Source organism: Lygodium microphyllum, unplaced genomic scaffold, assembly GCF_053477565.2.
Source record: "Lygodium microphyllum isolate KBCC unplaced genomic scaffold, Lygodium_microphyllum_v1.1.10 scaffold_39, whole genome shotgun sequence".
In the NCBI taxonomy this organism is placed as follows: domain Eukaryota; kingdom Viridiplantae; phylum Streptophyta; class Polypodiopsida; order Schizaeales; family Lygodiaceae; genus Lygodium; species Lygodium microphyllum.
The window spans coordinates 1403399-1416585 of record NW_028229522.1 but is presented as its reverse complement, the minus strand read 5'-3'; the positions used below and the strand labels follow the sequence as shown (position 1 = coordinate 1416585).

Sequence of the window (13187 nt, the reverse complement as noted above, 5' to 3'; positions counted from 1 at the left end):
GTCCATCATCATCTGGCTCAAAAATAACCGGCTGATCATCAGTTTTAGCTTGTGGTACAGCATCATGAGGCTTATCATTTGAAGTAATAGGTGGCTGCAAATTTTGAAATTTGACATTTTTCATGTCTTCATTAGAGGCTAAGTACTTTTTAGTAACTTTGCCTCATTAAACACAACATTACGGCTGTGAACAATTTTCTTAGACTGTGGTAACCACACTATAGAATTCACCCTCATCACCATAGCCCATGAAAATGCCTTTGGTGGATTTCGGGTCAAGTTTGTTCCTTAGCTCATCTCTAACATGCACAAAAGCATCACAATCGAATATCCGTAAATGGTCATATGAGGCCGATTTACGAGACCAAACCTCCTCAGGGATGCCATTATTTAAGGACGTGTTTGGAGAGCGGTAGCAAATGTGAACCGTGGTTTTAAGTGCCTCTCCCCAAAATTCATGAGGGAGATTAGCAGTGGACAGCATATACTGCACTCTTTCACATGAAATCCTATTATATCTTTTAGCGACCCCATTTGAAGAAGGGCTGTAAGGAGCTGTAAGCTCCCTCTTAATTCCATGCAAGTCACAAAAGGACTAAAACTTAGTAGATGTGAACTCGCTCCCATTATCAGTTCTCAAGCATTTCAGATTTTTACATGTCTAAGTGGTCACAAATGCATGAAAAGTTTTAAAAACAGCAAACACTTCACTTTTCTTTTTCAATAGATAAACCCAAATCTTCGTGGAACAATCATCAATAAAAGAGACAAAATATGCAGCACCACCCAACGATTTCACGGGCATACTACATACATCAGAATGCACTAAGTCGAAGATATTAGACTTATGAGAGACACCATAGTAAAATGAATTTTTCATTTGCTTTCCAAACAGACAGTCATTACAAAAATCAAGTTTAGAGTCTTTTCCATCAACCCTCTTGAAAGAGGTAAGGACATCAAGTCCTTTCTGGCTCATATGGCCTAATCTCTTATGCCACAACTCCAAATGACAACCAATTTCAGCAAGTGCAAGAAACTTGCCATTCAAAGCTTTACAGTGCAAACAATACAAAGTGCCCTTCTTGGTTTCTTTTGCAATCAGCATGGAACCCTTTTCAATTTCCACAAACCACCACCAAACAGTGTAGTGTAACCATGCAAGTCAAGCTGACCAACAGATAGTAAACTCTTCTTGATGCTGACATCTTTCAACACAAGCTCTTGCCCATTATCTAAAGACAAGTGTACAGTGCCAATCCCATCAATGCTGCAAGCATGGTTATTTCTAAGGTATACTTTTCCATAACTACCTGCATTGAACATAGCAAAACACTCCAAGCAAGGAGTTTCATGAAAAGAGGAACCATAGTCTACAATCCAAGTGTGAGTGACACCATCATCAATTGAAAAAAGTGCATCAATCATATCAGCCTTGGTAACTTGCATATCTTGCATGTGACATACAAGGGCATCATAACCAACTGCACATAATACATCAGTCTCTGTATCCGAGAGCTCCTGTATGACTACACTGGAGGCCACATTGGCCTTTTCCTTGCCTTTGGCTGCCTCAGATACATTTGTCTTATCCTCTTTCTTCTTTTTGTCTCCTACATTCTTCTTTCTCTCTTGTTCCTTCTTGTAGTACCTGCAATCAGGCTTCTTGTGGCCCTTGCGACTACACTGATAGTAAGTAATATCACTCTTTTCCTTTCCTTTGCTCTTACTTTTACTTCTTTGTCCAGTATTTGCATTTTTCTTTTCAGCCTTGCCTTTAACTTTATAAGTTGAGTTGTTGCCTTCTCCATTAGACTTGCATCTAATTTCTTCATTCAAGATTGAACCCCTCACACCATCATACGAGAGATTGGGGTTATTATTGAGAGAAACCACCAAGGTCTCCCAAGAATCAGGCAGTGTCATGATCATAAAGATCGCCCTCAACTTATCATCAAAATCCAAATTGGCATCCTTGAGCCGATTTAAGATGCCAATAAATACATTCAAGTGCTCAGCTGCAAGCTTGGACACATCGAGTCGCATATTCACCAACTTGCGCATTAAATGCACCTAATTAATAGGTGTGGTGATCTCATAAGTAGTTTTCAACTTCTCCCATATTGCACAACCAGTATCTAAGCCCTTAATGTCCATCAAAATGTTATTAGTGACACCCATCTTTATATAAGCCACAACCTTTTTGTTGACTCTGGCCCAATCTGCATCAGACATTTGTGCGGGCTTATCTTCCTCAAGGCATCCTCACAATCATTTAAGAACAATATGCCCTGCATACGGTCTTTCCATAGGTCAAAGCCCTGACCATCAAACCATTTGATTTCCATCAAACTCTTAATGTTAGAACTGGAAGAAATTGCAGCCATTTTTATCACGAACACAAGAATTAATGGACTAAACTGCAAGAGCACAAGCTGAACCAGCAAATACATTGCTGTTCTTGCCCAACCAGAAATGAATCTCTACTTTTTTTACATAAACCAGCCACCACACATGTAAATATTACCAAATTTTGCACAAAATCCCTAAAATTCTAGGTCCAACAATGCATAAATGTCAACCAATTTGACCTAGCTGAGCAAAACTTCGGCAAAACATGAAAAGCCTCAATTTTTCCAGGTCCAACGTCAGGAAATTTTACTCGAATGAGCGAAATTTTGACAAATTTGGCAAAATCCCCAATTTAATTGAGGTCAACACGCACAATGTTTGCAATTTCTGATACGAATGTAACTGCCAAGCACAAACGAGATCAAATTTGGGAAAAGCCCTAAATTTTTGGGCCAGATTTGCACAGATCTAGAACCTGTGCTTCCACGCATGAACCCCGTTAAAGCAAAGGAGGTAAATGTGATTAAAGGAATTTTTGAAAAAAATGACCGGGGGAGGGGGGGTTTTCCGTTGACCCGTCATCACGACTGAGGACTTGTCCGCCTGGTCAGCAACGTGGTCCTATCTGCGTCGACCGCTTGTGTCGCCTTGCTGTTGGTCAAGGCGTCACCTTGTTGTTGGTCGCCCCGACTCCCCTTTGGTCCCTATTGCGTGCGTCAGCTGTCCGCTTCCCATGGACACGAATTCGAGTCGTCACGCCACGAATTCCAGCCGCCTGTACACCTATCGCCAGATCACTTGTGGACTATCGTGCTGGTTTCTTTGTCACCTGCAGCCAGTCGCGAGTACCTATACAACGTGTTGGTCTTGTACCGTAGGCTCTGATACCAGTTGTTGATAGTATGCAGCAACTGGAGGAGAGAGAGAGAGAGAGAGAGAGAGAGAGAGAGAGAGAGAGAGAGAGAGAGAGAGAGCGACAGAGAGTATGATACGATTTTGGGTGTATCAACAATGTGTTGATACATAAAGAATAAAATGTATTTATACTTAAGGTAGGTAAGGGTGCATTCACATGTACAACTAAATAATACACGTGTACAATACACGGAGGTGAATAAAGGGCCTTTATCCCAACACTTAGGACATCTTATCTATGACTATCTTTATGAGTTGTTGCGTCAAGGGATGATTAAGGGCTTTTCGTGCCTAAAGCTATCTCCGGAGGTCTATAAAGCATGTTAGCTAGGTAAGTAGCGTTGTACACCCTTTCCTTAGTAGTCTATCAATCGTGTTGTTGAACCCCTTAGGCTCATTCGTGTAAATCTTTGCGGTTCCACATCCATTGTTGTCTTAAATAGGGTGCTGTATTTCTTTTTGATAGTGGATGATTTCTCTAGATACATGTGGGTATACTTTCTAAAGCATAAATTGATGCCTTCACTTATTTCAATGCTTGGGTATTGCTGGTCCATAACCAAATTGCTCATTGTGTGGATACTATGAGGAGTGATTCTGGTGGCGAGTTTATCTCCCATGAGTTTTCTGAGTTTCTACAGGAGCAGGGCATTGCATGCTAGCTCACTGCTACCATCTCCCTTGCATGGAATGAAGTTGTAGAGCGTAGGAGCTGGACAGTCATGAATATGGCACACTCTATGCTGTTCGCAGCAAAGCTTTCTAAGTGCCTTTGGACCGAGGCTGTTAACACTTCTCTGTGTGAAGATATGCTAGGGTTTGCACTGAGGAAACATAGCATGTACGACCAAGACTGAATGCAAATCTCAAACGCTAAATGCAAAACACAAAAACTCAAAACTCAAACACATAGACAAACAAAGAGAGAATAAACTTTGAAGTGAATGAATGCTATAAATGAATGTAAGAGTGTATAGAATGCTTAAGGGCAGAGCAATGTGGTATCGGAGAGTGACGTCCACCGGAGACAGATTCCAAGTGTTGTGACAACCAGTCGAAGTGTTTGAGCACATGAAACACAAACATTGATCACCAGAGTGTTAGGGAACTGAGATGACAACTGGAGAGGTGTTTGTTGATGTAGATTATCTGTTTGACAACAAAAACGCAAGTAGTGTAGCTTGGTGGGAGAGATGACAACAGCCTATTGTCTAGCCGCAGATGCTGAAAATGCAGGTTGATTAGGTGCTATGATGATGCAATAGAAGGACACCTCCAAACAACAAGGTGACGCTTGAAAATCGGCTATCTAGGGCTAGATAGTGATGGAGTATAGTTGGTGATGACTGGACAGTAGATGGTAGGTTGCTAATGGCTGAAATCTGCATGGTAGAGTGAGAAACGTGCACAAAAGGATAAGATTGAATGGTGGAGAGCTTGTCTATTTATAGATGTTGAAGGGTGCCTCAAAAAATTAGTATTTTGGGAGACCATTGAAAGCTTGTTTTGGGGCTGTTTGAAAATGCTAATAAGTTGTAAAGTGTGTTTTGGCTCAACACCCCCTCTCAGGCCTAAAATTGAGACTAAAAGGGAAGACCTGCAATATTTACCCGAAGGCATCCCACCCCAAAGTAGCTAGGTCATCGGATAAAAGTTGCACGTCGACACTATTTGCCTAGAGTTTGTACCTTCTAGTGACAATTTTGCAGATATTTTGACCAAGGTAGTCAACTAGCTAGTTCTTCAGTATCTTCTACTGCAGATTGGCTTTGGTATACCTCCTCTACTTCTTTAGATTGACTGGGAGAGGGTGCTAGAGTGCTTCCTTTTTATTTCTTGTAGCTTGAGAGGAGGTGGTTTTCTTCTCTTGATAGTGACAATGATGATGCTCATATTTTGTATTGTATATTATGGATATTTGTAACTTCATGCACACTGCTAGGATGACATGATTGTGAAAGGGCGCTTGGGTAAGTGAACAATTTCCCTATGAAGGCACTATTCAAGTGGCACCGTTGGATTGCTTTATGTATGAGCATGAATACTTGCATCTTCCTTTGTATTACTCAATGTATTGACATTTTGTTCATGTAAACATGCATCTGTGTGCATTTATCCCTTTTTGGTCACCCTTGGAGTGGTCGACTTCGGATCCACATGTTTGTATTGTATATTATGGATATTTGTAACTTCTTCTGCATTGCTAGGATGTCATGATTGTAAAAGGGCACTTGGATAAGTGAACAATTTCCGTGTGAGGCCACTATCCAAGTGGCACCGTTGTATTGCTTTATACATGAGCATGAATACTTGCATCTTCCTTTGGATTACCCCATGTATTGGCATTCTATTCATGTAAATATGCATCTGTGCGCATTTATCCCTTTTTGGTCACCGTTGGAGTGGTTGACTCCGGATCCACCTATTGAGAAATCATATCATTTGGTACAGTTTTTCTTTTTCTTTGCCTTTTTTGGTTTCAGTTTTTAGTCTCAAAAAGGCTTTCTAGCGTCTTCGAGAGTGTTGGAGCGCCGTACGAGAGACTTCAGTGGATAAGAGTTGAGATAGTTGGTGCTCATATATACGGCACATCCCCCATTCTCAGTAACTTCACCACACTGTCTCTTTTCTCTCCTCTCTCCTTCATCTTCTTCAAGTGCCTTGCATTATTGCATAAGGTTTGCATTTGGAGTTCATCCAGTTTGTATCACCATCCACACACAAGTGACAACTTCGAGAGTCCTTTCTCCTTTGGATTTGGTGCTCACCCTTATTGGTATCAACATCCACTTGCCAAGTGCTAGCTCTTCACCTTCAGGCAACAGTTTATCCCTATGTTTGGTTGCATTGGAGGCTTTCCTTCACTTAGTGCCTTCATCATTAAGGATCATCTTTCTTAGCTGTTGGAGTTTGCGTTTGCAGCATCTTGCGAGTGCTCCACTATTTGGCGTCACATCATAGAGGGCGTTTCCATGGTCAGAGGCTCTTCATCCCCTCCGTCATTCTGGCGATAGTTTACCAGTCCTTGGTAGCATCGAGCCTTTGTGTTTGGGCTATCCGAGAGGTCACCCTCATCACCAGTCATCATCCTTGCATTGCTGATTCAGAGGCTCCTCTTCGACAACAGTCTCCTAGCTCTAGGCAACACCTCATCATCCCCTTGTTTGTAGACTTAAAAACTTCTTCGGCAATCTCCCTACTCCAAGACATCCTTCGTGCTATGACATCCTTGTATCAAATTCACTTCATTATTTCATTCATTCATTTGATAGCCCTTTTTTCTCTTCTCAGTGTTTGCCGTACACACTTTGTGTTCCTTCTTGTAAACCCTATTGTCTCTCTGATTGCTCAGTCATTTCTTGATATGGTATTAGAGCCAGAGATGCTCAGTGAGCTATGAAGATCCTCTGCATCAGTGAAGGCAAAGACACAGGTTGCAAGATTGACATCAACATATGATTATTACTCTACTTCTGTTGTGTCCCTGGGAGATATCTTTCTTCTCCCTTCCATCTTTTTTTTTATAGGTTGGCCCTACGGTATCATGATACTCCACTGTTAGATTGCCTATTTCCTAGGTGCTCCTACTGCGGCAAGAACAGTCTCACTACCGACGATTGTTACCATTGATCTTTGCTCCCTATCCCATTGGAGTATATGCATCTTTCACTAGGCATTCCTTGTGCTACCTCTCCTTTCTGGGCCACAGATATTGTTCTGCATCAGCTCTCAGCTTACTATGCTCAAACCAATAAGATACATTGCACTATGTCCTCACAAGACGACAGATGCATTTTGACCTATGAGGCAATAAGTCCTCTTGGAGACCACCACATTGTATGGAGATTTTCCCCTTCCATTTTCAGGTTTAGTGACTCCCACGGTCCACATCTCCTCCATAATGCACTCCATTTTGAGCCTGTGAATGTTCCCTACGCTTGGCTCATGTTGAACCTTTTTCTTTCCCACCCTCTTCTACTTAGGTTCGAGAAGACACCTCTGGGCGCTCTTTGCTTTTTGCTCCTTTCGAGCCCCAGATACCCTCTTCGGTACAACCAATAGTACTTTCTTTGTTATCAGACACCTCGGAGTCCATGATCCATGAGTTGGGGTCCCTCTCTCTCTCAAAGGGGGCTTGAGGTGTTCATTGTCTCTAAGTTACCCTAACATTAATTGTGTTTTGTGTTTATCAGTTTGTGCTTCGTCGTACGATTGGTTTTGTGTTTTTTACGTTTAGAGCATTTCTTCACAATTTGTTGACTTTGGCTTGTATCAGGTGGAAGTACAAAATATATAACTAGCCAAATTTAGGCCGAAGATGCTTGAGTTCCACCTTAACTGGATCCTGAGAGCCTTCCAATATTGGCGAAAGGTTGATGTGCATATGCTAGAAGAGGCCTTACGGTTGGTAGTATAGTTGTCGAAAGCCACTCCCTTCAACAAGGTTATTTATGCCATGGAAGGTTGCTAGGTCTTCAAGATATGTTCACTTGGAAGCTTCAAGCAAGCCTTGCTAGGTTGCAAGGAGAGAATGAGTCCTGCAGTGTGTTCAAGATGGTCTGTTGAGGTCTGACCCTGATTGCTATTTGAATTGAATGGTTTCAGATTGCTGCCATTGATTTTGGTCACTAGCAAGAAGTTTCGAAAGTTTGCTGAATGGAGCCTTACGGTTTTGAAGTCTTGTTGTAAAAAGGGAGTGATAATATCATCCTTTGTAATCTCTTCCCCCATGTGGGGAATCACGGTCTCCTAGTCTTCTCATTTTCTCCTTCTCCTTCACCTTCAACAATTTCTTCTCCTTTGAGATGAGTGTTCTTATCCAAGATTAATTTCATGAGTATAGATTTGTTGCACCTTCTTATAGTAGATGGTGGGGTTGACATGTTAGATAGCTGGGTCGACATCAGGGAGAGGGGTGGACCTTTCACTGATTAATGGATGGTTGCCTATTTGCAATAGTTGTCCATCCTTGCAAACACACCTCCACTACCTATTGGGAACATGATGGAGTAAAGGCCTCTTCTCTTGCTTTTAATCTTCTTCTACAACAACTCTCTTTAAGAGAAGCAACAATAGTAATCTTAACATTTCATAGGTATGTACCTTAATGCATTGAAACCATTTTTGGGTATTTGAGCATGCGATAGTGAGTGAATGACAACAATGAAATATGGAACTCTAGCAAAATGAATGAGAGAGAGAGAGAGAGAGAGAGAGAGAGAGAGAGAGAGAGAGAGAGGTTGACTATTACGACAAAATAGAGGGGGGTTGATTATGGGAAAAGAAAAAGGGAGAGGGTTGTATTAATGTATACAAAAGCCCAAATCAGCCTATGAGAGATATATAGATACATTCAAATTTCAAGGAACTATCACGTTTCTCAAGTAGAGTAAAGAAACCATAATCTAAGAGGAAGCATCTAGCTAGGAAACAACAAATAACTAAATAGACTGAAACATCGGACCTGATACAATGTGGAATCAATATGAGGATATTCAACATGGATAAGCTAAACCATTGATGTCGAGTTGCTTAATGGCATGCTAGTCTTGTTTGCATACTCGCATGGTGCCTTGACTACAATTGAATGACCTCTCCTTCAATTGGCACCTTCATTGTTATTTTTAAAGAAGTGAAATATTGCGCATAATTTGTATTATAGTAAAAAGAGGGGACATCACATCAAAATAGGGGCACTGCCCTTATGTGAAGTACAACGTGCTTGGCAAGTGGAGACATCCTATATGGCTTCTATTTATTTATTACATCTTGTATTTGTGGTAGAGGAGTATCCAAGGTGGTGATCAAGTTCTGTCCTTAGAGGGTGAGTTACTTGCTTGGAAAACAAAAGACTAATAGACATCATGCGTTCAAGCTATTGACTTCTTTCATGGTAGACTATCATCTTGATTTCCAATGGCACTTCTTTTTTTTTCTTTTCTCTTTCCTCTAGCTAGCTCGCTAGCTCTTGAGCAATTGTGTTGGGTGGCAATACACTAAATATCGCATTTTTCATGTGTGAAAGAACTGTGGCCATTTCATTGACTTTTTGGTTCAAGATGGTTGGCTTTTTGCTCCTTGTTAAGCTTTACAATGAGCGAGTAATCTCAGTCTTTGCTTCCATCCTTGCTATCATCCTAGTATGGCAGAGAACCTACGATATAAGGTTAAGAGTTAGATTGACTCGACTTCTTTTGAAACTGTCCTTGAACATAGTTGAATTCCTTTGCAACCAAAGGTTCCAAAGAATCACCCCCTTAAATAGGTCCAAACTAATGAGGGTATCATGTTGGCTTCTCCCAATAGAATCTCCTTCTAGCTGAACAGGTAAGGGTGGAGGAGAAAGATAACTTTATATAGCTAGTTCATTATGTTCTGGTTATCTCAGCATATGAGGAATATATGTGGCAAAGTTTCTATCCCTTTGCCACATCGTGGACAAATTCTTGTCCTCACTCCAATGCTCCTTGCTTTTTCTTGGGTCCATATGCTTTTGTGAAGAATAAGCCACGTGAGGATTGACATTTTTGGTTGTATTGCGGCTGATTAGATTTGTTTAAATCTAAATTTCCATTGATCTCTTTTGACCAAGAGATTTGCCGTATTTGGTTGAGTTTATGTATCATTTGTGTGTTTGAAGGGGGGAAGTGAAGCATGGAAGAGAGTTTCACATATATCTTTCAAGAGAAGAAGTTAGCACAAAACTTTTCATTAACTTGAATGAACAATGGAACATTACTATGCCATATGGCTTTCCTGTATAAAATGAACTCTTAAGTCCTTTATGCTAAGTCTGAACCTTAATTGTAGAGATGTGATGTCCAGCTAGTTTTGGGAGAAGTCTCACATATTCTTCTAGATCTGAGGCTCTTCTTGTTATGTTGAGCCGCTTGCTTTAGTTGCTTTGTCGGGTAGGTCAATACATTGGATGAAAAAGTTGATGGACCTTCACACGAAGAAAGATACAACCATGTTTGTACATTTAAATGAGTTTAACTCAACTTTTAGTCAGCTGATTGCTTTGGATTTCCACATTGATGATGAGTTCAAGGCTACATTTTTGCTATGCACTTTGCTTGAAAGTTGGGATACTTTCAGGATATCTTTGAGTAACTCAAATGCTCAATTGTTAGATTTTGATGTGGAGAGTTCTTTGCTAGTGGAAGAACTCAATAGGCAAAATAATTCGGTAATCAAGTCTTCTAATGTATTGCATACTAGGGGCAGATTTCAGCAAAAGTGCAGTTCTGAAAATAAAGCACGCAACAAGTTTCGTGGTAAAAATTTGGAGTGGTCATTGTGGTAGGAAAGGACACTACAAATGGGACAGTTTTTGATTGAAGAAAGAGAATGGCAAAAGCAAAAACACTGAAGACAACAAGGTTGAGAAAAATGATATCCAACATGCAAAGAAAAGCAGTGTGAAGATAGAGAAGATAAATGTAGTCACTCATGAGAATGATAGTGATGGTGATGTACTCCTTGCTTCTTTGAGTGCACATGCATTGTTTGTAGATTCTGATGATGACATGCATACTTGGATATTTGACTCAGATATGTATTTTCATGTCACATCACATCATGAGTGGTTTTTTGACTACAATGGTGGTACATGTGGTGTTGTCCACTTGGGGGATAACTATGCATGTCAAATTGCAGGTATCGGTAGTGTGAAATTGGAACTTCAGTATGACTTCATGTTTGTTTTGCATAGTATAAGATATGTATCTCAGCTCAAGAAGAGATTGATAAGCACAGGGCATCTAGATGACCAAGGCTATCATACCACCTTTGGAGATAGCAAATGGAAAATTTGTAAGGGCTCTCGCATTGTTACCAAGGGCTCTAAAAGTGATACTTTGTATCCTTTGTATGTATCTAGCATACGTGACCATGTAGTCGCAATAACCGAGCGGCCAAGTGTCTCTTTGTGGCATAGTTGGTTAGGACACATGAGCAAAACTGGAATGAAAGTACTTTCTCAGTTGGGTTATTTGCTGTATTTAAGGTATGTTGATTTCGAACAATGTGATTACTGTATATATGCTAAGCATGCTTAAATGTCACATAAACAATCTCTTTCTTTAAAGGCTTTACCCTTAGAGTTGGCAGATTCAGATGTATGTCAGATGCTAGGGTTATCTCTAGGGGAAAGAAGTATTTCATTACTTTTATTGATGATGCCACACACAAAGTATAGGTTTATTCAATCCATCATAAAGATGAGACTTTGGATAAATTAAAAAGTTCATGGCACTTGTTGAAAATCAGATCAATAAGACAAAGTGTCAAAAGCCCTTCAAGACTTTTGTGATAGCAAATAGATAAAAAGGGAGCTCACTACCCCTCACAATCCACCCCAAAATGGTGTTGTAGAGCGTACAAATAGGACCATTCAAGACATGGTCTATACAATATTGGCGCATACTGCTTTACCTCATGGATTTTGGGCAAATGATGTTATTGATTAATTGGTCACCAAAATGGTCTTCAGTGGCCTTGGCTAGCCGTTTCCGTGCCTAATCCCCTAGTCCTTCCTTTCCCCCCACTTTACACTTGGGGCACATCAAGGGTAGGACACACCTAGGGAGTTTGTGCTTGCTTATGGTTAGATCTGTCTCCCTAAGTGACATCCACAACACCTCCCCTGCACACAAATTGGGTCCTCAAGTGCGGAACAACACCACAGGCTTCTTTGAGGTTGACCCAACTCGTAGTTTCACTAGCATGGACACCATGCAACACTGCACTGTGAGGTAGACACATCCCCAGGTAGTGCACTTCCTTTTTTTTTTTCAGGTATACTCAACAATGGCGATCAATCATCGACATTGAAGGCCCCCACTACCCGATCAAATCTAATCTTGGCTTCTGCAATCTAATCTTAGCATCAATGAGATCAATTATACTACATCGTGTTGTCAAAATCACAACTGATGTCTCAAGAAGCCTTCAAGCGTACTTATTCTCAACATCGACAAATTTTTCCACCCCATTGAATCTCGCTTCATCCCCACATTGCTATGAGGAACCAGACTAGCAATTGTCTAACTACGTAATATCTAAGTATGCACATGCACTCACATAATATTTGCACCACAATCTATATACAATTTGGATTCTCAAGTGCAGGACAGTACTCTCGGCTTGCTTAGAGTTCGACATGTCTCCTAAACTAATCAAACTATGTCTTATGTATGATAAGAAGACTACTACTAACCCCTAGGGAGAGACCATATGAGAGGTTTTCAATTGCAGATATTGAAGACTCTAATGAAAGTACTGTCAGCTCTTCATCAACACTCAACTCTGAACTCTTCTCCTTTATCATCATGCAAGCCCACCAAAGAATCTTCATGTGCACAATCCCCAGAACACCAACACCTGTGACATCCATGAGTGCAACTCCCAACAAAGAATAGCCCTATCACCAACTACAACAACCCTATCACCAGCCAATCAGGCCAACAAAGTGCCACCGACGACCTTCATTTGCACCACCACCAAACCTCCTTTACGGCAAACCATAGCAGTCCCTGCCAACTATGTCTTTGGTGCATGCTAAAGCTTGTTACCTATGAGGGAGAGTACCATGGGAGTGCCACGGGACTGGCACTCATCTAGGAGGGGGATAACGTTAACCCTCAGATGAACAAGGTGGAAAATCCAAAAATCTAAAGCAGAAGGCAAGGTCAAAGCAAAAGTGGAACAGAAGACAAAGACGCGCCAAGAAAAATCTGGAAACACAAGAAGTACAGAAAAGTCCTAAATCAAGGAGAGAGACACACAAGAAAAGCGTAAGTCAATGCTTTTGTAAAAGAGCGCAAGGTGCACCATGATTTATTTTGTAAAAGAGCATCGGGATTCTCACCCGTGTAAATTATAAAGGTAGATGGGCGGTAGGAAGGAAGTTAGGAAGA

The 13187-nt window shown here is 40.9% G+C and overlaps 1 protein-coding gene across 1 annotated transcript in view; it reads left to right on the top strand.

Annotated features, from left to right (window-relative positions):
• Positions 1-8034, top strand: part of LOC148009121 (pentatricopeptide repeat-containing protein At5g27110-like) — a 50395-nt gene extending 42361 nt beyond the window's left edge. Inside the window, exon 4 of the mRNA XM_087673809.1 lies at positions 7544-8034. The gene's annotated coding sequence lies outside the window, so the exon portion shown is untranslated. The remainder of the gene's footprint in view (positions 1-7543) is intronic.
• Positions 8035-13187: the final 5153 nt, after the last annotated feature.